The following is a 27798-nucleotide window of genomic DNA, read 5'->3' as shown; positions in this document are numbered from 1 at the left end:
GTCCAGAGGAGTCCAAGAAGACATGACAATTAAATATAAGGGTCCTGGAAAATAAATGGGTATCAGGTAAAATATAAAGCAGTCTGTATAAAGTATAGACCTTAGTTAGTACTGATGTATTCATATTGGTTCCTTAATTATTTCAAATACCATACTAATGTAAGATGCTAATAATTGTGTACAGTGGGTAGGAGGTATGTGGGAAGTCTCTATACTGTCTTTGCAACTCTTCTGTAGAAAAAAAAGTCAATCATAAAATAAAAGGTTAATGAAAGACAAAGTGGTCTTGATTAATTAAATTATGGATGAGCTCAAAAGTATGGTATTGTTATTGAGTATACTAAATGGAGGCTGTAATTTAATAGATCATAGCTCAGTAGAAAAGTTTTCTTTATTTGAACACTGACTTGAAACCCATGTTTAGTTAAGCAAGTGAGGCCTCTAACAAGAGTGTGAGCTGTCCCAGTGCCATGGAAGCAGATGGGAGTGAATGCACACAACTGGGAAACAAAACCCTGAACCAGTTGGAAATAATCATAGGATTCCTACTCCTGGATGTCCAAACTGTGACAGAATTGTTGCTTATTTTTTTATTTTAGCAAACTCAGTTTATTGAATTAATTTCAATAAAAGATGTTATAGGTGACAGCATAGTAATTAGAAAACAGTAAAAGCTTCTTACTGGTTTTGGACTATGAATTATTTCTGTCTTTAATAGAAAATAATACGAGTTCCAGTTATTTTTAATTTTATGCACTCTTGCATCTCCATTAGCTCAATCATTTGAAGTGTTTAATTTCTAATATATAAGATGCTGAATCTATAGAAACAAATCATATATATATATATATATATATATATATATATATATATATATACACTGTTGTGATAAAACTAAAATGAATTTAAGGAAAAACCCTTCCAAAATTATGCTGTGGTATTATCAGGTACTGTAGTTATCTCAAGTCAGCTCCAGTCATCATGCTCTTTGAGAATTATTCCATTTGTCTGTTTTATTATATAGCTTAGACATATCTATGTCCCTGAAAAAAATCTAAATAAGCTTATCATTACTTATATTTTATGGATAACAAGGCCTTACAAATACAACCCCAAAGGTGTTATATTTACATCTTTTCCCAAAATAACCTTGCTGCATATCAAAATAATCACATCCATGCATATTTTCATTTAAATTCTATTACTATTTCTAAATCACATATAGAGGTGTATTTAATAATTTTCATCATATCTACAAATGCCAAAATCTACAGCAGTTGATACAGACACTATACCTATCAGATCCCTTTCCAAGTATTTTATGATCAAAAGAAACACATTTTTAAAAATAAACAGTTTTCTAAGGCCCAAGAAAAATTGCCACTGGCCCACAAATATAGGTCCCAGGCTCCCAAAGACTGTCCTCCTTTTTCCCTCTACGTTTCATTTTACTGATAGAATTTCATATATGTTTTCTTCAAAAATGTACCAATGACATCTTACAGCAGAGAAGTGGAGTGATACAACACTATGAACTTCATGAGAAACGACGGAGTGGTTAAAAGTACGGGCTCTAGAACCATACTTCCTGGTCTGAATTTCAAACCCTTTACACACTAGCTGCATGCCAGTGAAGAAGTTACTAAACCTCTCTTTGCTTCATTTTCTTTATCTGCAAAATGATACCTTGTGATAATTTAACAATATGCTATCTATTATTAATAAAGGTGGAAACTGTTCTACAAGAACACAGTGCCTAACATTAAATAAGGTAAAGGTTTGTTGAATAAATGAATAAAGAATGAATCAGCCTTAAGGAGAAAAAGAGTGAATGTGCACAATACGAAATATGAGTAAAACCAGTGGAAAGCGTGAGTACGAAATGGAACTTTATCAATTATGTTGATACTGGAAACATATTTGCAATGTTGCCCAGTATTGGATCCAGTGGAACTAATTTGTCAACATTCTTTCTAAAGATGTATCTGAAATGTTAGCCATGTTGTTTTCTCAACTTATTTTCATTCAAGATGAAACTTCATCAGCTTCACACCTAATATAGGTGGTTCACAGGCTTTCAGCAAATTTAAGGTAATTTATGATTTCATCTTTCTCAAGTAATTTTCAATCAAGTAAAGTTATCCAACAAGACTGAAAGTTGCACATGGAAACATTTTATTTTAAGGTTTCATTAGTATGCATAAATTCACAGCTCCTCCCAATCTCTACCCATTTTTTTCAAGTAATTGAAAAAAAAAATGACTCAACATATGTGGATACCAGTTTTTAGGTTAGCAAATAGGGCATGGCATTTTAAATGTGGAACATTAACTGTGTTATAATTTAATTTCTAATAATGATCCTCTCCAAAATGAAAACAGTGTCTTGTGGTAAACATGAAAAGCTAGAGGGTCTCATAGGAAGCACATTATAGCATGAGGCAGATATCCGTTTTCCAGTCTCCTTATTCATTACCTACAGCTAATGCATTTTACTTAATTGATTTGCCTCAGTTTCTTCAACCATGTAATAGGAATAATCATTATATACCTACAAAAAAGCAGGAGCTTAACCAATAACTTGCGTTCACTTATTACCTACTGAGCTCCTACAATGTGCCAAGTTCTGTTTTCTTCCTACTCCCTTAGCTGTTTGTAGGAGACCCCACAAAGGTAAGAACAAGGAAAAGAACACTGGTGCAATCATGGTGGGTGACACTGAGTCATAACTACTTTCTCATGCAGCATTCTTTTATATCTGATCCTCTTGGGCTCAATCCCAATGTCCCATTTAGACCTGAGCATGAGCTGCTGCTGAATCCATCTGACTTTGACTTAGCAGTTCTGACAAAATTTAGCTTACAATGCGTATTCCCATATACATGGTCACTTGGCATTTGCTCCAAAGTCAATCAATCCATCTCAACTAGGTCCCAGTAATCAGTCAAGAGCTATTTTCTTAAAGAGTTTGTAATCTCTGCCACAGACGGCGTGGCCTTGTTCCAGATTCCAGGAGCCCACATCGACTTCTCTCCCTGGGCCTTGCCGTAATCTCTAGGCTGCTGCTTTCCTGGTACTGACACCCCCAACACCTTAGTCGGCTGCATCATATGGCCCAGTGGCGAGGCAGAGGCACTGCAGCCTGGAACTTCCACCGAGCTCTTTTCTCATCCAACTCCACTTAAAGCTGCCGCCTTCCATGTCACCCACTATTGCACTAACGCAGCATTCCTAGGGGTGATCTGTGCTGCATCCAGGAGCCAAAAAAGATTTCCCAGTTACTATGTTTTCTTTTTCATTATAAGGAATGCAAGATACAACTATTTATCTTTCATTTCAGAGGAGCTATCTCAACACACTTCTGATCATCGTACCCATGAATGTCACAAAAGGGGCAGATCCCTGAAACTTCTTAACCCTCAGCATATAGGTGTCTTGCCAAATTCCCCAGCATTCTAATGACCTCTTGCTCATTCTGTCCGATTGGCCTAATGTCATTGCTGAAATGGGTCTCAGTGACATTCTGTACGATATCCATGCAGTGCAGATCTCTTTGGACGATGTTATCACAGAAGGAGAAAATTTAACTTATACTAGAGGCAACTGGGATATGCAAACTATTTTTGATCTACTTTCTAACTGGTATGGAAAAGAATGAATTTTCCAAACCACTGGCTATATACCATGTACCTAAGACCTGAGTAATTGACTTTAACCCTGACACCACATCAGCCAGAGCCACCACGAGCTAGACTGCTACTTGGTTACATCTGTAATAGTCTACAATTACTCTCCAAGATGGGGCTTCTATAATCCCAAACAGAAATAAGACAAATATGGTAAAATAAACAGAAATATAGTAAGGACTACAACAGTGTATCTTGTAGGCCTTTAACAGTGGTGCTAATTGCCTCTCGCTCCCACTATGGTAGCTTTTATTACACAAACCAAGGACCCAGTGTGGGTTTTGTTCCCATTGCCAAATATACCAATTGCAATTATATATGCTTGGTAACTTGGAGATGACCACTGAGTGGTCCACTGACTCAGGGACACACTGTGAACTGTTTCCTATTCAGAAATCCCTGAAGACTTGAACGCGAAATGAGGTGCCATGTTACTTCTAAGGTTGAAACACTGCCACCTGACTATTTATTCATGTTCCCATCATCACAGACATGTTAATGAGCCCAGCTCTGTGTGACTGTCTACCCTATTGTCAGTCTGGACCGAGGAGCAGAGGCCCACTGAACTTCTTAGTGATCTTGGTACCCTTCTCACTGATGTACTCCTGATGCCGTGGTTGAATGGTATTCCTGCGGGCCCCTCTATGGAACACAGTCCTCTGGTGGGCCCTCTACTCTTGCATAAGATATCCATCCCAGGATGTCCAAGTCCTCAGACTCTTTATTCCTTCTTTTATCATCTTCCAAGGCAAATCAGGATTTCCACTTTGCTGAGTGTTGGACATAACTTTTCCCAGGCTTCTAAGGCGCACTTCTGCAGCAAGTTTACCCTATTTTCCTGGGCTTATTTTTAGGAATTTAATCCAATGTCCCAAGAACATGCGCCCAAATCAATGAATTATTTCTATACAGTCTTATATTCTTCCCCACTTCATCCCTAACGTACTCTTCTAGCCCCTGCTGGTACATGCTAATGAATAATTGCAATTCTTTTGTCTCTTCCCTCCTTTATCACATCCAGCACATCCCCAGATGGATTATGCAGAGATTTTAATCCTAGTTAGCACCTTGGCAGCCAAGATGGAAAGTGAGAGCTGCTCCCGAGGGAGGTCCCTGCCAGCTTGTGGTGGGAAGACTTCCCCAGCACCATCCAGCAGAGGGGAGCTCTGGCTGCACCTAGGGAAGGGACATGACTTTGGCAAGCCCAAAGAGTCAGTGGGTTCTATAGAATAAACATCATCAAGATAAATCAGCCAGATGCCCCATCTCATGTTATAAATTGTTAGATATTCCCTACCAGGGATCTAACCTTTCCATACCAGATCTTCCGTGGCTGAGTATTCAAACTTCTCTGGAACTCTGTAACCTCAACAATCAATATATATCCAAGTAGCAGCTCCAGATATATATATATATATATACACACACATATATATATGTATATATATATATATATGCAGAATATATATATATGCAGAATATATATATATATATGCAGAATAAATATATATATTAAATATATATAAAAGCAGAATATATATATATCTAACACTAATAAAAGAGAAACATGGTAATTGGCGTACGACCGCTACCCTTTTCACTGGCTAATCAGCGAGATATGCAAATTAACTGTCAGCCAAGATGGCGGTCGGCAGCCAGGCAGCTTGAAACTAACATGAGGCTTGCTTGCTTCAGTGACGGAGGACTCCAATGTTCCCCGCCTGCCTTGCAGGCCTCTGAGCCTGCAGTTTAAGAAACTATGTAACAAATACCACTGGGCTTCAGCCAGCAGATTCGCAACATTGTAAGCAAAGGCCAGAAACCTACTTTCAGCAGTGGAGGCCTAAGAGCTGGAGCCAAGCCTCAAAGCTAAAGCTGGCCCAGAATAAAAAAAAAAAAAAAGAGGAAAAAAGGAGCGGTTGGGAGCTTCCGTCACCCCCAGCCTGAAAACAGCCCTCAGCCCCTCACCCAGACTGGCCAGGCACCCCAGGGGGACCCCAACCCTGAAGGGTGTGTGACCAGCTGCAAACAGCCCTCAGCCCCTCACCCAGGCTGGCCAGGCACCCCAGTGGGGACCCCCACCCTGATCCAGGACACCCTTCAGGGCAAATCAGCCGGCCCCACCCATGCACCAGGCCTCTACCCTATATAGTAAAAGGGTAATATGCCTCCCAACACCGGGATCAGCGGAGCCATGAGGCCTCCCGGCACCGGGATCAGCGTGACAGGGGGCAGCGCCCAAACCCCCTCATCGCCCTGCGGCTCAGTTCGTGACAGGGGAAGGCGCCCCAAACCCCTGATCAGCCCTGCTCTGTGCCTGATAGGGGGGAGCTCCCCAATCCCCCCCCCCCACACCGGCCCTGCTCTGTGTGTGACGGGGTAGAGCCATAACCTCTCCATCGGCCCTGCCCTGAGGGTGAGAGTGGCGGCACCCCAACCCCTTGATCGGCCCTGCTCTGTGGGTGATAGAGGGCGGTGCCCCAACCCCCTGATGGGCCCTGCTCTGTGTGTGATGGGGGCAGCGCCCCAACCCCTTGATTGGCCCTGCTCTGTGCATGACAGGGGGTGGCACCGCAACCTCCGCATCGACCCTGCCTTGAGTGTGACAGGGGACGGTGCTCCAACCCCCCAATCGGCCCTACCCTGATTGTGACTGAGGGTGGCATCACAACCTCCCAATCTCCCTGCTCTGTGCATGATAGGGGGCGGCACCCCAACTCCCCAATCGGCCCTGCTCTGAGCCCAACCAGGGGCTGCACCTAGGGATTGGGCCTGCCCTCTGCCACCGGGGAGCAGGCCTAAGCCAGCAGGTCGTTATCTCCTGAGGGGTCCCAGACTGCGAGAGGTCACAGGCCAGGCTGAGGGACCCTCCCTCCCCCCTGAGTGCACAAATTTTTGTGCACCGGGCCTCTAGTATATATATATATATTTTCTGCTTTTCCACTAAAGAAGATTAGGGCCTTCTTTGTAAAGTATCACGGAGACCCTTTGGTCACCATGCTTAGCCATTAACTGCTCTTAGTCTGTCATTATCTCTCTGTAGTGCATCTATATAACTTAGTGATAACTAGCCAGCTCTGTATCATTGGCACTTTTTTTTCACCATGTCTTTCAAATTCCTACGTTATTGCACCTGCCAGAACATTCCTCTCCTGGGACATTTCCCCAGATCATTACAGGTGAACCCTCTAACAACTGAGCTGCCACCTTGCGTCAGGGACTATTCATGCCCCATCTACCAACAAGAATAGCATTCTCTTCACCCACAAGTTGTAGGCAAGCAAGTTTCAAGTTGTCCGCCTATCGCAGTCACAACAGTTTTCTCAAACCACTCTCAGAACCATTTGTACTAGGCCAGAACTTCCAAGAAAGCAATGGTAAGGCAGGATTAGACACACAAGAAACACCTGTGAGGCATGGGAATGGAAGTAGAGGAGTCTGGGAAAGCCATCAGTCAGGGTTGCAGATCTGACCCTTTTGAAGGATGCTAGGACGGGGAGAAGTGTGGTGGGAAAACTTCAGATTGCAGTGCAATTCTGAGGAAGCTTAGCAAAGTGATAAGTGTCCTGGAGACAAAGTAAGAATGTTCCCAAGTCTCCAAACACTGGACCAGCCTTCCTGACTCTGGCCCCTTCATCAGCAGCAGGGAGCAGCCTGTGGGAGATGCAGCCTCAGGCAAATCCAGGGATGCATTAAGGAGCACACAGTTGAGGCTGTGGGTCAATGATGCTTTGCAGTCTGCTAGCTAAGAGGCGCCTTGCCATGGCTTCCACCACAGCCAACGTTCCCTGAAGATGTAAAACATGCCGGTTACCATCCTAGGCATACGGTAGGCATCACCTCATCAAGTCTATACAACATTGTGGCATTGTGTATTTTTATTATTATTATTCTGTGTTTATAGACGAGGTAACTGAGGCTAGGTGGCTTGTCTGAGTTCACACAGCAAGAAAGTGGTAAAAATGGATTCAAACACAGATCTCTCTGCTTGCACAGCTAGATGCCTTTCACCACATCACATGTTCCCGTTCTCAAAGGGCTTGGATTCTGCCTGGCACAGAGACATTGGAAAATACACACATAATAAAACGTAGGTGCTCCTGATACTGATCATTACAAAGTGTCTCTAGGGAAGACTGCTTCTCCTTGGTACTTTATCTGAGGGAGTCGGAGAGTGCTTTGGCTCATACCTAGAGGAGAGCTAGGTGTTTGTGCAGAGAGCAGGGGAATTCAGGGAAACTGGGGCCAATGTTGACTAGGAGAAAGGCCTGCAGGAGTGTCGCAGGCTGGCTCTGGCATGGACTTCAATGTTTCCACACTACCTGAAGCACCAGCACTGTCCTGATCCCTCTCAAAGGACTGAAAAGGGAGGAAACTTGTACTCAGTCCAAACTCCTAGCATCGGGTAACCTTCTGCACCAGAAAAAGTTTTTTTTAAAAAAAAATCTTGCCTATGCCAAAAAGGGCAGAGAGGATGCTAATCACAACAAAGAAGTCACAGACAGGGAGCAGTCCATTGAAGAGCGAGACCTCTGAAGCAGCAGTGGCAGTTGTGGCCACTGCCTTTCCAGGAGGTAAAAATAAAGCCAGCATTTGGAGAGAATATGCAAAGAAGGCAACGTCATCTGGAGGAGTCAATGAATTCATCGCTGATACTAAAATCTGTGGTGGAGGCAACAAAGACACATCACAGTCCGCACTGGGAGGTACACCCCCGGTGCTAAAAATAAATCTCATTACCTGTGTAAGGAAGGAACAGCCCCGAGAAAAGAATTTGTGCTGCACAAATGGAGACTTTCCTCTTAGTACATCTAGAATCAATCTAATAAGTGTTAAGATTCTGGTTCCCAAATATCAGAATTCTAAATGGTTATGCCTATGACAGGAGCCTGCACTCCCATCAAGTCATCCTTATAGAATTGTAACATGAATATATGGAGATGGATATATAAGTCCTATGAGGTACTACTTGTAGCAGAAAATGGAAATAAATACTCACCCATGGGAGAATTATTATGCTATGGAATATCAAAATGCACCAAGTGGGAAAAGTTATTTATGTGATCAATAAATACTTAGTGAGAAGGTCCCAGGGCCAACGACTGTGTGAGGAGCTAGGGAACAAAAGTGAAGAAAACTGGTGTGGTCCATGCCCTTGTGGACCTTGTACTATGGATAAGTATCAAGTAAGCAATGATATGTGAAGATAAAGAGGAAAATAGGATGCAGTGATAGAGAATAACGGGAGTAGGGTTGAAGAAAGAAACTGACTTTAATATTTCTTAAATTGAGTGATAGAAAATTTCTTTGTGGTAATTTAAGGTAAAACGAAGGAATAAATAGAACAGGCATTGCAAAAAAATAGCAGAATATTTTTTTTTCTGGTCAGAGAAATTGAAAGTAAAACCCTGGGCAAGATGCAAGAGGGAGAGAATCCCAAGTAGATGATATGGTGTATGATCCAGCTTATAAGTGGGTGGGTGGTCCTTTAATATGTTTAGAGAAACTGTGTGAATTTTAATATCAGAAAACAAATAAATTGAGTGACCATGGGGTGGGTATATGTCTATTTTTTGGTCAGAAGATGAGGAAATTAATTCTAATCTACTTTCTGTTTTCCTTCATGAATTGTATGTTAGTGAAGGATGGACAGGTAGGTGTAAATGTATGAGTGAGGTGAAAGGTGAGAAAAAAAAATAAGGCATAAAATAATTTTTTCAAAAAGTGGGAAATAGAATCCATTAAAAAATATGGCAGAATTTTCAAGGCACTGTTGAAAGTCCGTAGATAATTGCATGTAGTATAGATATGCATATTAATTGCTCTTGCCATAATTAATATACTTGTTTTCTTTGTTTAGCTTTCTAGTTGGCAAAACCTCCAGATTTAACACATGTGGGAAAAATAATTGTGGAAATGACAAATACAAAACAACTAAAAACATAATGAGATTTAAACAAGGATATATATATTATGAGCATCCATGTAAATAGTGCTAAATAGAATTACATTCAAATAATTAAAGTAACTAAAGTTGGAAATGAAATATGACTCATTCTAACATTATTTACCAAATGAAATAAACTAAAATGAATCTCTTCCTAAAATAACTTTTTAAAAAATGTTATCTTTTAAAGTGTCTCAGTTGTTTTTTTAAAACATATGGGCAGGTAGGAAATTTAAAATAAAAAGCAGAAGTCTTTGTGCAACTAAATATAGATATAGTAATGTGCCAAGCTTTAGCTGAAATTTCTCTATATATAACCTATAATGGGCCCAGTATTTACTTTTTTAAAGGTTTTATTTCTAAAGAACAAATAACATAGCTAATTAAAATGCCAATTAACAAGGTTTTTATGTTACCTTAATTATTACTTGCTTCATTTCTACACACATGTATGATTGGGGCACCAGGAAAAAAAGGCCACTCGACCATAAAATAAGGGGACAAATCATGAAGTGGAAATCAAACATAATACTTCAAACCAAATAAAAACGAAAATTTGAACCAATGTTAAAATTCTAAATCCGTTTAGGTTATTAAAATAACCTCTATCCCAGCAGTTCTCACACTTCAGAGTATATTGGAATTAAAGATGAATTCGTGCTCTCCACTCCAGAGCTACTGAATCTGTCTTTTTAAAAAAGCTCCCAAGATGGTTTTGAAGTAGATGATTTTGACCACATGTTGAAAAAATATTGCTACTCAAATTCAAGTTACATTTTAGACTTATGACTTTAGTGCAAAGGAGTTAAAATAAAAATGACTTTAGTTACACCACTGAACTTTTGATTCTTTCTAATGCTGTGCATTGGTTGTCCAATCAAGGTTTGGTAAAATTAATCTGCTGTCAAATGGTTAAATATCTGGGAAGCAAAGATTCTAACCCCAACATCTCTTTAAAAAGGTTCATCTTTGAGTAGAGTGCCTGTAAATTCTTTTTAAAAAGTAGTTTTTGTTCATTACGTGGTTCATTTGAAATCTAGACTTGTAAAGGACCAGAAAAACTGGATTCTTGTGGCACCACTGCAGGTAGCTGTGTGGATTGAGAGTGATTTTAATGGCAGCTATATAATACTCATATGTTCCTGTCATGTTGAGTAAATTACAAAAGGTATGAGAAAGAACTATCCCTGGGTTGCTAAGACTGGCACAAAAAGTGGCGAAACACTATAGCAAAGAAGCCAAAACCACCCAGGGATAAGCTAAAATCATCTTTATCCATAGAGAAGCTGAGTCAATCAGACCTTCCTGCCAAGGTATTTATAAATTCTAAGGGGAAACTGGATACCTGAATAAAGGATGCTACCAGCGGTCTGACTCCTGAGGTGATATGGGAAGCTTAGGAGCCCCCACTTGCCAATCCTTCAGACCTACACTAACCACTAGGATAGCCACTACCCATACATAGCTACTGCACTTGAAATGTGTCTACTGAAAACATAACACTTAAATTTAAATTTTATGCGTTTTTTTCATTTAATTTAAATTTAAGTATAATATTGGACATCCACATGCCAAAAAAAAATGAATCCAATAGAGTCCTTGTACCCTTCACAAAAATGAACTCAAAATAAATTATAGATATAAATGTAAAATGCAAAACTATAAAACTCCTAGAAGATAACCTGAGAAAGTCAAGATGACCTTGGGTTTGGCAATGACTTTTTAGATAGAACTCCAAAGACATAATTATTAAAAGCAAGAATTGATAAGTTGGACTTCGTTAAAGTTGAAAACTTATGAACTGGGAAAGATACTGTTAAGGGAATAACAAGACAAGTCATAGACTGTCAGAAAATATTTGCAAGAGATCTAATTGACAAAAAAACACCATCCAAAATATAACCATCTAAAATATACAAAGACCTTTTGAAACTTAACAATAAGAAAACAAAAACTTGATTTAAAAAAAAATAGGCAAAAAGACTTAGTAGCTTCCTCATCAAAGATATACAGAATGAAAATCAGCATATGAAAAGATGCACCACAACATATGTTATTAGGGAAATGCAAACTAAAATAACAATGCGATACCACTACATACCTAATGGAATGACCAAAATCCAGAACATTGACTAACATCACCAAATGCTGATGTTTGTCAAGCAACAGGAACTGCTCATTCTCTGCTTATGAGATATAAAATAATATAGACACTTTGAAAGACAGTTTCAACACTGAACATACGCTTACCATAGGGTCCAGTAATGCAACTCAAAGGAGTTGAAAACTTACACACACAAACCTGTTTATAGCACATATGTAACACAGCTGTTTAATAGTAGTTTTATTCATAATCACAAAAACATGGAAGCAACCATAATGTCCTTCATTAGGTGAAGGATAAATGAACTGGTATATGTAGCCAATGGAATATTATTCAGCACCAAAAACAAATGAGCTATCAAGCCATGAGAAGATATAGAGGAAACTTAAATGCATATTACTAAGTGAAAAAGCCAATTTGAAAAGACTACATAGAGTAAGATTCCAACTATATGACATTATAGAAAAGGCAAAACTATGGAGACAGTAAAAAGATCAGTGGTTGTCAGGAATTTGGTTAAAGGAGGGATAAATAAGTGGAACACTGGATGTTTAGGGAAGTAAAATTTCTCTTCATGAGAATACAATGGTGGGTATATTTCTACAAACTGTACAACATCAAGATTAAGCCCTAATGTAAACTATGATCTTTTGATTATAATATGTCATTTATCAATTTTAGCAAATGTACCTTTCTGATGGGTGATATTGATAAAAGGGGAGGATATTCATCCCAAAGCTGCAGAATATGCATTCTTCTCAAGTGCAAGTGCAACATTCTCAGATAGACCACATATTAGGACACAAAATAAGCCTTCACAAATTCAGGAAGATTGAAATCATATCAATCATCGTCTCAGATCATAATGGCATGAAACTAGAAATCAACTGAAATAAAAACCTAAAAAAAATCAAACACATGGAGGCTAATAGCATGTTATTAAAAAATAAGTGGGTTAACAATGAGATCAAGGGAGAAGTGAAAAATAATCTGGAAACAAATGAAAATGAACACACAACAACCCAAAACCTACGGGACACAATGAAAACAGTCCTCAGAGGGCAGTTCATAGCATTACAAGCCTACCACAAGAAGCAAGAAAAAGCTCAAATAAATAATTTAACCCTACACCTAAAAGAAATGTTAAAAGAAAAACCAACAAAGCCCAGAGTAAGTAGAAAGAAGGAAATAATAAAGTTCGAAGTGAAATAAATGACATAGAGACTAAAAAAATACAAAAAAGCAATAAAACCAAGAACAGGTTCTTTAAAACGATAAACAAGATCGATGAACCTTTAACCAGACTCATCAGGAAAAAAAAAAGAGATAGGACCCAAATAAGTAAAATCAGGAAAGGAAGAGGAAAAGTAAGAACTGACATCACAGAAATACAAAGGATTGTAAGAAATACTATGAACAAGTACATGCCAAAAAATGGGACAACCTGGGTGAAATGGATAAATTCCTAAAAACATGCAATCTTCCAAAATGAAATCAGGAACAGTCAGAAAACCTAAACAGACCAATTACATCTAATGAAATCTAAGCAGTAATAATAATAATAAATAAAAAACTCCCAGCAAAATAAACTTCTGGACTGATGGCTTCTTAGGTGAGTTTTACCAAACATTTAAGGAGTTAACACCTATCCTTCTCAAACTATTTCAAAAAATTCAAGAGGAGGGAAGACTTCCAATCCTTTTTACAAGTCTAGTATTATCCTGATTCTAAAACCAGATAAAGACACTACAAAGAAAGGAAATCTATATAAATAAAAGCCTAAGCGACCATCACAACCAAATGGATGACCGAACAGGCCGCATGGGCTGACCAGGCCGGTAGGAGGGTTAGTGAGGGACGACCAAACGACTGAGCAGCAGGCTGCAAAGTTGGTGGTGCCCACAGCCAATAAGGAGGGAATATGCTAATTGACTGCCACGCCCTCAAAGATGGCAGTGCCCACAGCCACAAGATGGTTGGCAGGAGAGGGCAGATGTGGGTAATCAAGCCAGCAGGGGAGGGCAATTGGGGGTGACCAGGCCAGCAGGAGAAGGTAGTTTGGGGTTACTGGTCGTCAGGAGAGGGCAGTTGGGGGCAATTGGGCCAGCAGGGGAGCAGTTAGGGGTCAATCAGGCTGGCAGGGGAGTGGCTAGGGGCAATCAGGCAGGCAGGCAGGTGAGTGGTTGGGAGCCAGCAGTCCCAGATTGTGAGAGGGATGTCCAACTGCCAGTTTAGGCCCAATCCCTGTGGCAGTCGGACATCCCTCGAGGGGTCCCAGATTGGAGAGGGTGCAGGCTGGGCTGAGGGACAACCCCCCCCACCCCCTGCATGAATTTCATGCACCCGGCTTCTAGTTAATTATAAGTCAATATCTTGAACATATGCTAAAATCCTAAACAAAATATTATTAAACCAGATCCAGCAATACATTTAAAATATCATACACAACAATCAAGTGACATTTATTCACAGTGATGCAATGTTGGTACAATCTTTGCAAATCGATGACTGTGACACATCACATAAACAAAATGAAAGATAAAAATCATATGATCATATCAATAGATGCAGAAAAAGCATTCGATGAAATATGACACCCATTCATGATAAAAACTCTCAGAAAAGCAAGAATAGAGGGACCAGACCTCAACATAATAAAGGTCATAAGATTTGGAAACAGCCCAACTGCCCATAAATAAATGAGTGAATAAAAAAACTATTGGATATGTACACAGTGGAATACTATGCAGCTGTAAAAACAAGGGCTCTATTTTCCTTTGAGACCTGGAGACAATTATTCTAAGTGAAATACGCCAATCTGAGAAAGACAAATATCACATGATCTCACTTATTTGTGAAATCTAATGAATAGAATGAATTGACTAGGCACTGGCAGCAGGCGGCAGCGGAGGTACTGCTGGCCCCAGTGGGCTTCCGGGTGAGCAGGGCCGCAGCTGCCTGGACCGCAGGGGCCGGTTGGGGTCACCATGAGTTCGTGCAGGAGCCGGTCTGCCAAGGGCTGAGAGAGAGCGTGCTGCCCGCCTGGCTCAGTGCCGAGCTGCAGCTGGGCTGCCCAGAGGCCCACGCTGTGCCATGGCCCTCAGTGTCGGGCTGCGCTTACTGCATCTCCATGTGGGGACCTGGGGACTCGGGCACTATGACTCAGGCAGAGGAGGCGCGTGAGGCCGGGGTCCAGGTGCTGCCCAGGGCCCAGGGGTCATTGGGAGGTTACTAGATCATGAGAGTGACTAGCGCTCTTATAAGGAGAGGACTGAGAGCTAGTGCTCTCTCTTTCTGCCGGGGTCCAACCCCAGCAGGTCCAGGGGTCCCCAAAGGTGTGGATGGAGTCGGCGAAGAAGGAATGACACAAAGACAGTGTTCAGTTGATCAGCAGTCTATCCAGGATCTCTAGCCAGGATCTCCAGCCAAGTTCTGGTCTGGATCTCCAGCGAAGTTCTGGTTTGGATCTCCAGCCAGGTTCTGTGTCCATGTTCTCTTGCTAGGTTCTCCAGGTTCTCCAGCCAGGTTCTGTAGCCATGTTCCCTCACTAGGTTCTTCAGCCAGGTTCTGTCCAGGTTCTCCAGCCAGGTTCAGTCACCAGGTTCTAGTCAGGTTCTCTTGCCAATTTCTGTAGTCAGGTTCAGTCCAGGATCTTTTGCCATGTTCTCTCCAGCGAAGTTCTTCTGTCTGTAGGTTCTGTGTAGGTTCTGTCTTCTAAGTTCTGTGTGTAGGTTCTGTCTTCTAAGTTCTGTCTTCTAAGTTCTGTCTTCTAAGTTCTGTGTTCTTACATCTGTATTTAATCCTATCAATCTCTATTCCAAAGGTTAGGGCGTTTCTTATCTCCATTCCAGGGAGTAAAGATTATGTAGCTTAAGCATGATTGTTCGTAGTTAAAGTGATTAATTACCCGCCTGGCACTTAGTTAAGAGGTTTTATTCCCTCCCTAACTTCAGGGGAAAATCCCTACCTGGGGAAACAACCTTTCTCAGAGACCTTGGTTAAAACACATAGTGCCAAGAAGGTGAGCAAACATATTAAGAACAGTATGCCATATATGCCAGGTCCCTTGAAACAGCAAGCATGGACCGGCTCCCGGCATCTTTCCATCATGTGAAGCTGTAACTAAAAATTCTAAGTCTACAACCTGGAAGACAGACCTCACCAGAACCCAGCTAGGCTGGCACTCTGACCTCAGACTTCCAGCTTCCAGAACTATGAGAAATAAATACGTTTTTTAAACCACCACCAACAACAAAGAGAAAAGTCAGAGAAGAAAATAAATATTGCATCATTGTTTTGGTGATAAAAATTCTTCAACCTGCAAGTTTCAGTAGTACGATGGAATCTGAAACAAGATTGGAAGTGTTATAAGATCATGGATATCAATAAAATGGAGGCAGTGAACATTTATCACTCAGTGTACAATTTGCCAGTGAAAGGAACAAAATGTTTTAGATGGCAAAGGAAAATATTTCAAGTGAAACTATTTGCTTTTTTCTATCTTTTGAAAAGCTTTCCTTTCTTGAAGTGTATTTAAGGTAGAAAATATGATGCCAAAAAGGAATAAGAGGCTGGATGTGACAGAACTGATAAGTGTGGGAGCAAATTTCTTGGAACTCATCTTTGCTTTGTGCATTTCCAAATTAAGATGTCTCTCTGCTTCAGCACCGACTGAGGTAACCCCTACTTCTGCCTAAGCAGATATCCATGCTCAAATGCTTCCATCTTCCCTTCAGTTTACCAGTCAAGTTTTGTAATGCCTGAGCTGAAGATTACCAACTAATTCACATTTTAAAATGTAGATCAACTTTTAGTTACTATCAAGTTAGCATGTTATTTTTTAAAATGTATTTGTATTTTAAAGAACAGTCTTAGCACCAATCAGAAAGGATATATGCACCCCTATGTTCATAGCAGCACAATTCACCATAGCTAAGATTTGGAAACAGCCTAAGTGCCCATCAGCAGATGAGTGGATTAGAAAACTGTGGTACATCTACACAATGGAATACTATGCTGCTACAAAAAAGAAGGAACTTTTACCATTTGAAACAGCATGGATGGAACTGAAGAGCCTTATGCTAAGCAAAATAAGCCAGTTGGAGAAAAATAAATATCACATGATCTCACTCATATGTGGGATATAATGATCACCATAACTTGATGAACAACAATAGACCCAGAGACAAATGGTAGGAGAGGGGGGGTTAGAGAGCAACCAAAGGACTTGTATGCATGCATATTAGCATAACCAATGGACACAGACACTGGGGTGGTGGGGGCTTGCCTGGGGTGGGAATGGCTGGGGGGAAGGAGGGTCAGTTGGGGAAAAAGAAGACATATGTAAAACTTTAGACAAGAACACACACACACAGACACAAACAAACAAACAAAAACGGTCTTAGTCTGCAGAAATGATTCTCTAATGAAAAATTTAAGCCCTGAGGTAATCATGCCAGTTAAAAGGAAATATGTAGGATTAAAAGGCAGGAAGTCAGAGAGGACTTCCCAAAACAGTTCATAACAAATGAAATGCACAACCTTTCATTCTATGAAACTCAGAGATCTCATTTATTTCACCTCTTTACAATAATCTATTTTTATGTCATCTATTTTCTATCTTATTACCTTGAAATTCCTAATATATTCAAGAATTTGGTAGCCACAAATTAACAAGTATGCAGTATTACAAGTCAACCTAAATATCTGCTGTTAGTAGAATTAGAATTTAGAGATTCAAATTCTGTTATTTTATTTGAGTTAAAGAATATAAAATATTTTACCACCTCTTATGTAAAAAATTATAAATTTTTGCCATACTTCTGTTAAAGTCCTATATGGAAGAAAGCAGAAGAAGAAAAGTAATGGAGGTTGATTGGGTCTTCAGATTTTGTGTTATTGTGTGTGCTTCACAATGCCTTGAGCTTCCTTTGAGTTGACATTCAATACATAATTTTTTAATAAAAAATTCAGAGTGTAGTTAGATAATTTTGAAATAGCCCTAACAAAATAAAATTGGTATCTACTTTGATATTTCAAACAAACCAGAAAAAAATAAATTTTGAATCCTTACATATTGTATTACTTAAATGTTTATTTTCAAATACAACTCTGTTATTGGAATCCAAAATAATTTAGTCCATGAAAACTATTTGATTGATGCTTCTTATATCCAGTTTTATTCTACTGCCTTGATTTTTAAAAATCTACTCTTTGTAAGAATATCTGACTATGACTACACACATAAAAACTTTGCCACAGCTTTTCCTCAGTTCTGAATTCTTTCTCTTCAATTAAAATACAAGGGGGGGAGGGGGGAAAGTGCTCCATTGGTTTCCTGGGCTTTCACAACACCACATATATTGTGTTAATCCCTTAAACCCAGCAAACTGTTGATGTATAAAAAACAATATTCTCCAAGTGCAAGAGGTCAAATGGTGCAAAGATACTTAAAATGATGCAGAAGGCCCACGTCTCTACTCCAAAAAAATCACTGAACTGCTGTTTGCAATGTTCTGTTTTTGTGTGTAACTTTTCTTGGCAACAGATGCAGTATTTATAGTAAAGTCTATCGCCGTTTATTAATGTTATACATTAGAGATATTTGCTACTCTAAAAATGATATGCTAAAATATGCCCAAGCATTTTCAAATAAAAGAAGACAAATGGACTGATGATTTATTAATTACATCTTATTGTTTTATAATAGAACATGATAAACATTGAAAAAACTCAATGTAAATATATTGATTCCATTTAGCATCATTGTGCTAAACATTTACAATAAAGTTTCCAGAATCCTTTTCTATTTCATTTTTTTCTAAAACTGCAAGACGTTTGTCTTCCTTTCTTTCTTTCCTTCTGCCCTTGTTTAAAAACAGTTGCTTTCTAGCAGTTCACAGGCAACAGGAGGACACAGCAATAGCCTGGATGTGCATGTGTCTACAGCAATGATGAACGACTTATTCATTGGTATCTTTCAATTAAATGTGATATGGAAAATTTGTTGTAGGCATAGTGCATCTTTCATGTTATTTGTTGCAGGACAAACTAGATTGAAGTTCTAGTCTCAAAGCTCTAATACAGTGGTTCCCAACAGAGGGAGGGGATTTGATTTTTAAGGGGGCAATTTGAGAATGAGTTATTAAAAGTGAATTTTTGCATTTTGTATGGTTCTAGGGGCCTTATATACAATGTGTAAATATACATTGTGACATATTTATGCATTTCAGTTCTCTATCATATGTTTTGAAACCTTACTTGCTATTTTTTCATATCACTTCATATTATTATTTTTAAAAATAATTTCTTAGTGATTTCTTCCTCAGTACTTCAACTGTCCTTTCATTTTTTTATTTTTCTCTTCCATGGATGCCATGTTCTTTGGAAGCTTGTTTAGACCAAGTTAATGGCCTTTTAGGTTTCCTCTACATAATAGGAGTTCACTTTTTGAATAACAAGAAATCTATGGCCCGGGCAGGGGGGGAGAGGATATCAGGATTTTAGAGATGCTTAGGTGGTGCATGACCAAAAAAGGTTGGGAACCCCTGCACCATTAAAACAGGTGCATCATTAACTGTCTGCCAATGGTTCAGCCTGCCATAAAAATCCATTGTTTCTTCCAACGTTGTTTAGATAATATATTTTTGCTGTTGTTATTGATGTTGTTTTAATTTATCTTTATTGTTGAAAGTTATACAGATATACCCTCCCCCCCCATTGACCCCTTCTAGTGTACTCTCTTCCCTCCAACCTCCCTCCCACCCAGTTCTTCACCACACTATTGTCTGTGTCCATGAGTTATGCATATGTGCATATAAGTTCTTTGGTTAATCTATTACCACCCACCCACCCCCACCTTCCCTCTGAGATTCATCAGTTTGTTCCGTGTTTCTATGTCTCTCTATATATTTTGTTCATAATTTTATTTTATTATTTGTATTCCACATATGAGTGAGATCATGTGATACTTACCTTTTTCTGACTGGCTTATTTCACTGAGCATAATACTCTCCATGTCTCTCCATGATGTCTCAAAGGGTAAGAGATCCGTTGTTTTTTGTTTGTTTGTTTTTTTTTTGTTGTTGTTGTTTTTTTTGTTTGTTTGTTTGTTTTTTACTGCTGTACAATATTCCATGGTGTAAACAGCATTTTTATCCACTTATAGATGGGCTGTTTCCAGATCTTAACTATTGTAAATTGCACTGCTATTAACATAGGGGTGCATACATTCTTTCTGGTTCATGTTTCAGGTTTCTTAGGCTATATTCCTAGAAGTGGGATCACTGGGTCAGATGGCAGTTCCATGGCCAAGAGATGTATGAAAAAATGCTCAAAGTCACTAATCATTAGAGAGATGCAAATTAAAATGACACTGAGGTATCACCTCACCCCTGTCAAAATAGCTGCCATTAACGAATTAACAATGACACGTGCTGGCAAAGATGTGGAGAAAAGGGAACCCTCGCAGACAGTTGATGGAAATGCAGACTGGTGCAGCCGCTATGGAAAGCAGCGTGCAGTTTTCCCCCAAAATTAAATAGGTAATATGTTTTTAATGATTGCATAATAACCCTTCTTCAACTTTGAAGAACAGATGTATGTGGGACGACCCAATAATTCAATAGCTGAGTCAGATATAGAGTCTGTGATTGTGGTCTCCATGCTAAAGGCACACGGAGCAGGAGATGCACACTTACATGAAAATGTATCTTTTCAAGGCCATAATCTCTTTGCATACATGTTTGTGTTTGTGTTCCGGAGAGTTATGAGAACATTAAACAAGTACAGCATCATCCTTAACATGAGGGACCAGTATCTATTTCAATACCAAGGAAAAGAGAACAGAAAGAAAGAAGGGGTGAGGGGAGCAAGAGAGAAAATAGACTCAACTGTGTGTAAAAGTTTAGTATCTAACAAAGTCAGTGTTTCACATACGCAGAGAGAAAATAAACTCCTTAATTAATAGGGTGGCTAAATTAGGATATCCACATGGAAAACAATAAAAGTAGATTGATTCTTCACATTGTATGTCAGGATAAATTCCAAAAGGATCAGAGAACTTACGCTTAGAAAATAAAATCAAGCAAGACAAGTACTAGAATAAAACAGAGTAACTGCTCTGTAACTTGTGTTTGGGAAAAACTTTCCTGACTATAATTCACTATCCAGAAGGAATAAAGATGGAAATGACAAATCTTACTACATTTTAAAATTTTTTTCTCCAAAAACAAAAACAAAAAACACAACAAAACAAAACATAAACAAAGTAAAAAGATAAACAAACTGGGGAAAATGTCAATTATATCACAGGCAAAGGGATAGTGTCTTAATATACGATTAACTTCTAAGAGCACCAAAAACCGTAAATGGCCTGCGGCTATGGACTGCATCGCATCCCTCTCTTTTTCCCCGAATAAATCCTTTTTTGGTAGTGAAATACCTAGTCAGCTTTTGCTTAAGGTCAACAGGCTGCTGAAAAGATCCCTGTGAGGCCTGTAAATGGGGTAGGGAAGGAATGGCAGGCAGGAGGTGCTGGAAGAATGAGCAGCTAAAAGTGAGGCGAGCCCTGGCTGGTGTGACTTAGTAGTTAGGGTACTGGCCTACATACTGAAGGGTCTTGGGTTTAACTCCCAGTCAAGGGCATGTACCTGGGTTTCACGTTTGATCCCAGATCATGGTAGGGGTGCGGGAGGCAACCAATTGGTGTGTGTCTCTTACATCAATGTCTCTCTCTCTCTCTCTCTCTCTCTCTCTCTCTCTCTCTCTCTCTCTCTCTTTCTCTCTCTCTCTCCCTCTCTCTCCCTCCCTCTCCCCCTACTTCCTCTTCCTCCCTTCCATTCTCTCTAAAAATCAATGGAAAAAATATCCTGGAATTAAGAAATAAAAAACTACCATATTGCAAGACCATTTATCACCTATCAGACTGAGTGCAATACAAAAGTTTGACAATATAACATATGTGAGGCTATTGGCAGATAGGCATTCTAATATATTGAAGGTGGGAATGCAAATAGCATAACCCCTAAGGGGAGTAACTGGCAATATCTAACAAATTTTCATATATATTTACCCTTGACCCAATAATCCCACTTATAGGAAACTCTTCCAACATACACTGGTAAAATACACACAAGTTGATTTATTATAGCACTCTTTGCAATAGCCAAACACTTGAAACAAAGTGTATGTCCATCAGACTGGGAATAAACCATGTACATCTACACAGTAGAGTACTTACAGCTATGAAAAGTAATAAGGAATATCTCTGCATACTACTATGGATTGATCTCAAGATAAATAAAAAATATTAAGGTGAAAAACTGCATCTGTAGTATGCTAGTGTTTATCTAAGAAAGGAGATACATATAATATTATAAAAATCATATTATAATGCCATAGTAACAGAAAATTTATATTATAAAATTTGAAAATATATAGCTTGCAACAAGCATAAAATTAAAAATATAAAGGTTTCCCTAGAAGGAGAGGAAATACAGGGAAAAAACTAAACTTTTTTGTCTTGTTTGTTCATTTTTTTTTTCATTTTTAAAAATTCTTTATTGTTTAAATTATTACAGATAGTATTGCATATGTCTCCTTTTTCCCCCATTGACCTCTCCCCAGACACCCCCATCTCCCAGCACATGCCCTCACCCCCATCTCCCAGCACATGCCCTCACCCCCCTACTGTCTGTGTCCATTGGTTATGCTTATATGCATGCATACAAGTCCTTTGGTTGATCTCTTACTTCCCCAACATTTTTTAATACGTTTTGTTTTATAAATTTTAAATTTGACTTTAAACCCACCTTAACATTTTAAATAATTTTAAAGCAAAATCAATTTCAAAAATCATTTTCTAAAAGTTCAAAGTAAAATCCATGTATCAAATTGATACCACAACCACACAAGAAAAAATTACTCCAAAGTAATTTATAATTTTACAAAACATTCTTAAGTGGGATATACTGTAAAGGCAATATAAACTGCAAATATATATACATATAAATTTATTTTAGGTAGCGAGTGTCAATATTGTTATTCAGGGACTCTCACGTGTGTACTGAGAGATACAGCCAATGGGTAATTATATGGTTTCCTGGAAAAACTAGTATTTAAGCATGAAGAAAACAAAATCTATAGATATAAAGATGCAGGGACCTAAGGCTCCACCCAATACCGAATGTCAGTGCTGGGTTGCTGCGGCGACCCAGCATTGACTGCAGCCTCTGCATGCAGCAACCCAGCACAGACTGCCGAGGGGGCTGCAGATCAGACCCAGATAGAGGCCTTCAGAGTGAGAGGCAGGGTCTGATCTGCAGCAGCCTCCACGGCAGCTGTTGATCAGTTGTTGCCTCTCTCTTTCTCTCCAGCGATTGACAGCAGCCCTGCCTCTGTTTCTCTCTGGGCTTCAGCAGGGGCTGCTAATCAGCCTCCTCTCTTTGATCAGGCCCAGAGATAGGCCCAGAGATGCTGAGTGGCATAGAAACCGACCAATCAGAACCAAATCTGGGTGAAGTGCCAGGAGCCAATGGCTGCCTAGGAGGCAGAGCTTTTTACACTGACTGGCATAGAAACTGACCAATCAGAACCTAATCTGGGTGAACAACACAGGCAGAGCCTAAGGTGGAGGCTGAGGAGGGTTTTTAAGGGAAACAGCTGTTTGGTGTAAGGTGTAAGAAAGCGGTTCAATTTTTTACTGACGGGTTTGGCAGCATAGTGTATATGGCTGGCTATCGGTCCAGATATAGGGATTATGTGTTTTTGTCTGCCAAGAGCATCTCCTCCTGCTGAAAAAGGCTTCCCCCTCCCCCCATTTAAGCAATCCTATCCTATATAATCTATCTATACGAATAAATCTATACTAATTAAAGGGTAATAAGCTAATTAGACCGGGTCAACCAGCCACCTTCTGGACGTCCAACTTCCTTCCAGACAAAAGCCATGGTAGTGGGGGCTGAGGCAGAGGCAGTTAGGGGCAATCAGGTTGGCAGGGGAGGTCAGTTAGGGGTGAGATCAGGCAGGCAGGGGAGGTCAGTTGGAGGCGAGATCAGGCAGGCAGAGGCAGTTGGGGGTGATCAGGCTGGCAGGCAGAGAAGTTAGGAGCGATGAGGCAGGAAGGCAGGTGAGAGGTTAGAAACCAGCAGTCCCAGATTGTGGTCAGACATCCCCCAAGGGGTCCCTGATTGGAGAGGGTGTAGGCTGGGCTGAGGGAACCCCCTTGTCTCCGTGCACGAATTCCGTGCACCAGGTCACTAGTGTAATTATAAGATCAATGAGGTTAAGTGAAAACCCCACAGTCCTGAATATGAATTGCAATTACCAACAGAATTAATGATATATTATATACAATAAAGGGAATCATATGTATTTTCTACTCTCTTCTACCAACATGTCTTGAAATAGAGACCAACCTAGCAACAATGTTTAGCCTCTGGTCATTAATTTCTCACTAAAAGGAACCAAGTCTTCTTAGATAAATAGCTGATTCCAGGTCTAGGACCAAAAAAAAAATGTATAATATGAATCTGGATCACCTATAATACCAAAAAGCATGTTACTATCAAAGTCCATCAGGGTTATCTTTAATGGACTAGGGAAGTACTATAAAGGCTACCACTGGCAAGACAGGACTATTTGAATATCTATAAGAATAATGACTGCTATGGATTAAAACACATGATATATGTTTAAATCTATTACTTTGTAAAGATTCTAAACACCCCTCCACTCACCCCCCCCACACACACACACACACATGTCCCAACACTAATAAACAAAATCAAAACACCTTATTGGTCTCCTTTGAAGGACATTAATGAACTAACTTTTAAAAAAACCCAACTGGTAAATAAAGAAAAAACATCAAGTATTTATCATGCTTCTATACCAAATGGAATTCAGAGTCAACAAATAGTTGGTGAGGGTAATTTTATCTTTATAGAATTATTTCAGTTAATAAATGAATGAGAAATTATGAAATTAAAATATCCCAATTTTATACATCCTAATGAAATCTGAATTTGAGAACTGGTTACCAATTACTGAAATATTTAAAAAGTTAATGTTTTTGTTAATTGTCTGTGTTTTCTCCCAGTTCCTGTCTGTGTTTTCTCCCATCATCTGTGCAAATCAACAACCCTAAATCACTAACCTGAAGGGCAGGTAGGTTCTTTCCCTGTTTGGAGTATGACTTTTCACCCATTTCTTCTAGTTTTTCCCCCTAAACATCATTTTTCTCCCCTGTTCCCAAGTGTATCAGCAATGCTAGCTTCCTTTGAAGCCCAGGATGCACAGGTGAAGAGCACATCTATCAGACGCGAATAGATCTTGGCTAGATGAATCAGATAAGAAAATGAAACTAACAGCCAAAGGACTGGAAAAGTAGAAACAAAGCTGTCATTATTGGCAGATATCATTGTCTACATTGGAAATCCAAAAGAAACAATGAACAAATTATTAAAAATAAGTTTAGTCCTAGCTGATTTGGCTTAGTGGATAGAGCATCCACCCAAGGACTGAAGGGTCCTGGGTTTTCTCAGGTCCAGGGCATCTACCTCAGTTGCAGGTTCAATCACTGTCCCGGTTGGAGTGCATGCAGGAGGCAACCAATTAGCATCTCTCACATAGATGTTTCTCTCTCTCTGTCCCTCCCTCTCTCCCTTCCACTCTAAGTATCAGTGAAAAAATATCCCAGTTGAGAATTAGCAAAAAAATAATAATAATAAGTTTAGCCAAGTGTCAGGATACAAGATAAATATGAAGAAACCAATTTCAATGTTGTACATAAAAACAAACTGATCATAATTTTTTAAAAATACTACTTACAATAGCAACAAATGTATATATTAATCAAGAATAATGATATAGATATTTAAGTAATTTGTGGGGATAATTATAACATTTATTAAAAGAAGACCTAATAATGAAGACCTAATAAATGGAAATATTTACTATGTTTACAAATAAAAAAAACTCAGTATCATAAAGATGTCAATTTCTTTATTTTTTCATTTTTAAATAATTTTTAATTATAGTTCACATATATTATTATGTTAATTTCAGGTGTGCACCCCAGTGATTAGACATTACATTACATACTAAGTGAACATCCCAATAAATCTCACATCCATTTGTCATCATAGGTAGTTATGAAAATATTTACTATTTTTCCTGAGCTATTCTGTAACAACCAATTTGTACTTCTTAATCCCTTCACCTTTTTCGTGCGTTCCCCCTATTCCCATTCCCATCCAGCAACTGTCAAAATGTTCTCTGTATCTATGAGTCTATTTCTAATTGAATCTAAAAGAGAAACAGATTCAATTCCTTTAATATCTATAGATTCTATGTAACTCAAATAAAAATCTCAACAGATTTTGTTTTAAGAATTTAACATTACAATTTTGTTAAAAAAGCAAAATTCCAAGCATAGCCAAAGCATTTCTAAATAAGATTAATATGAAAAATATTTCCTCCCAGATATCAAGAATTATCATAAATTCAAGTATTTAAGACAGTATGATACTGAAACAGTGATAGGCAAATAGAGAAATAGAATCAAATTAGAGCCAATATATAAATACATGTCTACATATTAAATTTTAATAGGTGAAAGATGTTATTATAGAACATAGTGAATATGAATGACTGACAATTCCCTAAATGATGTTCAAATAATTGTTTATTTATATGAGGGGGAAAATGAAACCCTACCTCATATCATACACACAAAAAAACACTTCCAAGATTTCAACATGCAAAGCAAAACTTTAAAATTTTTATTTATTTATTTATTTATTTATTTATTTATTTATTTATTTATATATTTTTATTGATTTCAGAGAGGAAGGGAGAGGGAGAGAGAGATAGAAACATCAATGATGACAGGGAATCATTGATTGGTTGCCTTCTGCACACTCCCTACTGGAGAACCTGCAACCCAGGCATGAGTCCTTGACTGGAATCAAACCAGGGACCCTTCAGTCCACAGACCGATGTTCTATCCACTGAGTCAAACTGGCTAGGGCAGTGGTGGGCAAACTGTGGCTTGGCAAACCGCGGCTTGTGAGCCACATGCGGCTGTTTGGCCCCTTGAGCGTGGCTCTTCCACAAAATACTGGCTCTTCCACAAAATACCGACTTCTATGCATGGGCCACAAAGCTTCAATCGCACTGTATGTGCCTGCCCTCAAGTGGTATTTTGTGGAAGAGCCACACTCAAGGAGCCAAAGAGCTGCATGTGGCTCGCGAACCACTGTTTGCCGACCATGGGGCTAGGGGAAAACTTTTAAATGAAAATATAGAAAAATTGTTTTATGACTTCAGAATAGAGATAAAAAGAAAAACTCAAAAATTCCTCACCATAAGGGCTAATACTGATATATACAACTAGAGGCCCGGTGCATGGATTTGTGCACCAGTGGGGTCCCTCTGCCTGGCCTGCCGGGATCAGGCCAAAACTGGCTCTCCAATATCCCCTGAGGGGTCCTGGATTGCAAGAGGGCAGTTCTTGGGTGATACACCCTGGAATCAGGCTACCTCCTCTCTGGTTCTCAGCTGCCAAGTCACCACAGCTTGGCAGCTCCTGCATTGAGTGTCTGCCCCCTGGTGGTCAGCGCACATCATAGCTACTGGTCAGATGGTTGGACGGTCGAATGGTAGGCCAGTTGGCCAGTTGCTTAGGCTTTTATATATATAAATTATATTGATAGTTTAAACTTTGGTTCATCAAGAGCCATTTTTTAAAAAACTAAAAAAATAACCATAAAATGAAAGAAAATAATTGCAACATTTGTACTTGAAAAAAATCTGTATCTCAAATATATAAAACTAGAGTCCCAATGCACAAAAATTCAACCAAGAGTAGGCCTTCCTTCCCCTGGCTGCCAGCACCAGCTTCCCTCAGGCACCGGCTTCCCTTCAGGCTTTTCTCCTCTGGCCACCAGCAGGCACCTGGGACCCCGGCTGCTTCCCTCCTCTGGCCACCCGCAGGCACCCAGGATCTGGGCTGGCTTCCCTCAGGCCACCCACAGGTACCTGGGACCCGGGCTGGCTTCC

The sequence above is a fragment of the Myotis myotis genome, unplaced genomic scaffold (genome assembly GCF_014108235.1).
Source record: "Myotis myotis isolate mMyoMyo1 unplaced genomic scaffold, mMyoMyo1.p scaffold_m19_p_1, whole genome shotgun sequence".
NCBI lineage: Eukaryota > Metazoa > Chordata > Mammalia > Chiroptera > Vespertilionidae > Myotis > Myotis myotis.
This window is presented reverse-complemented; position numbering follows the sequence as displayed.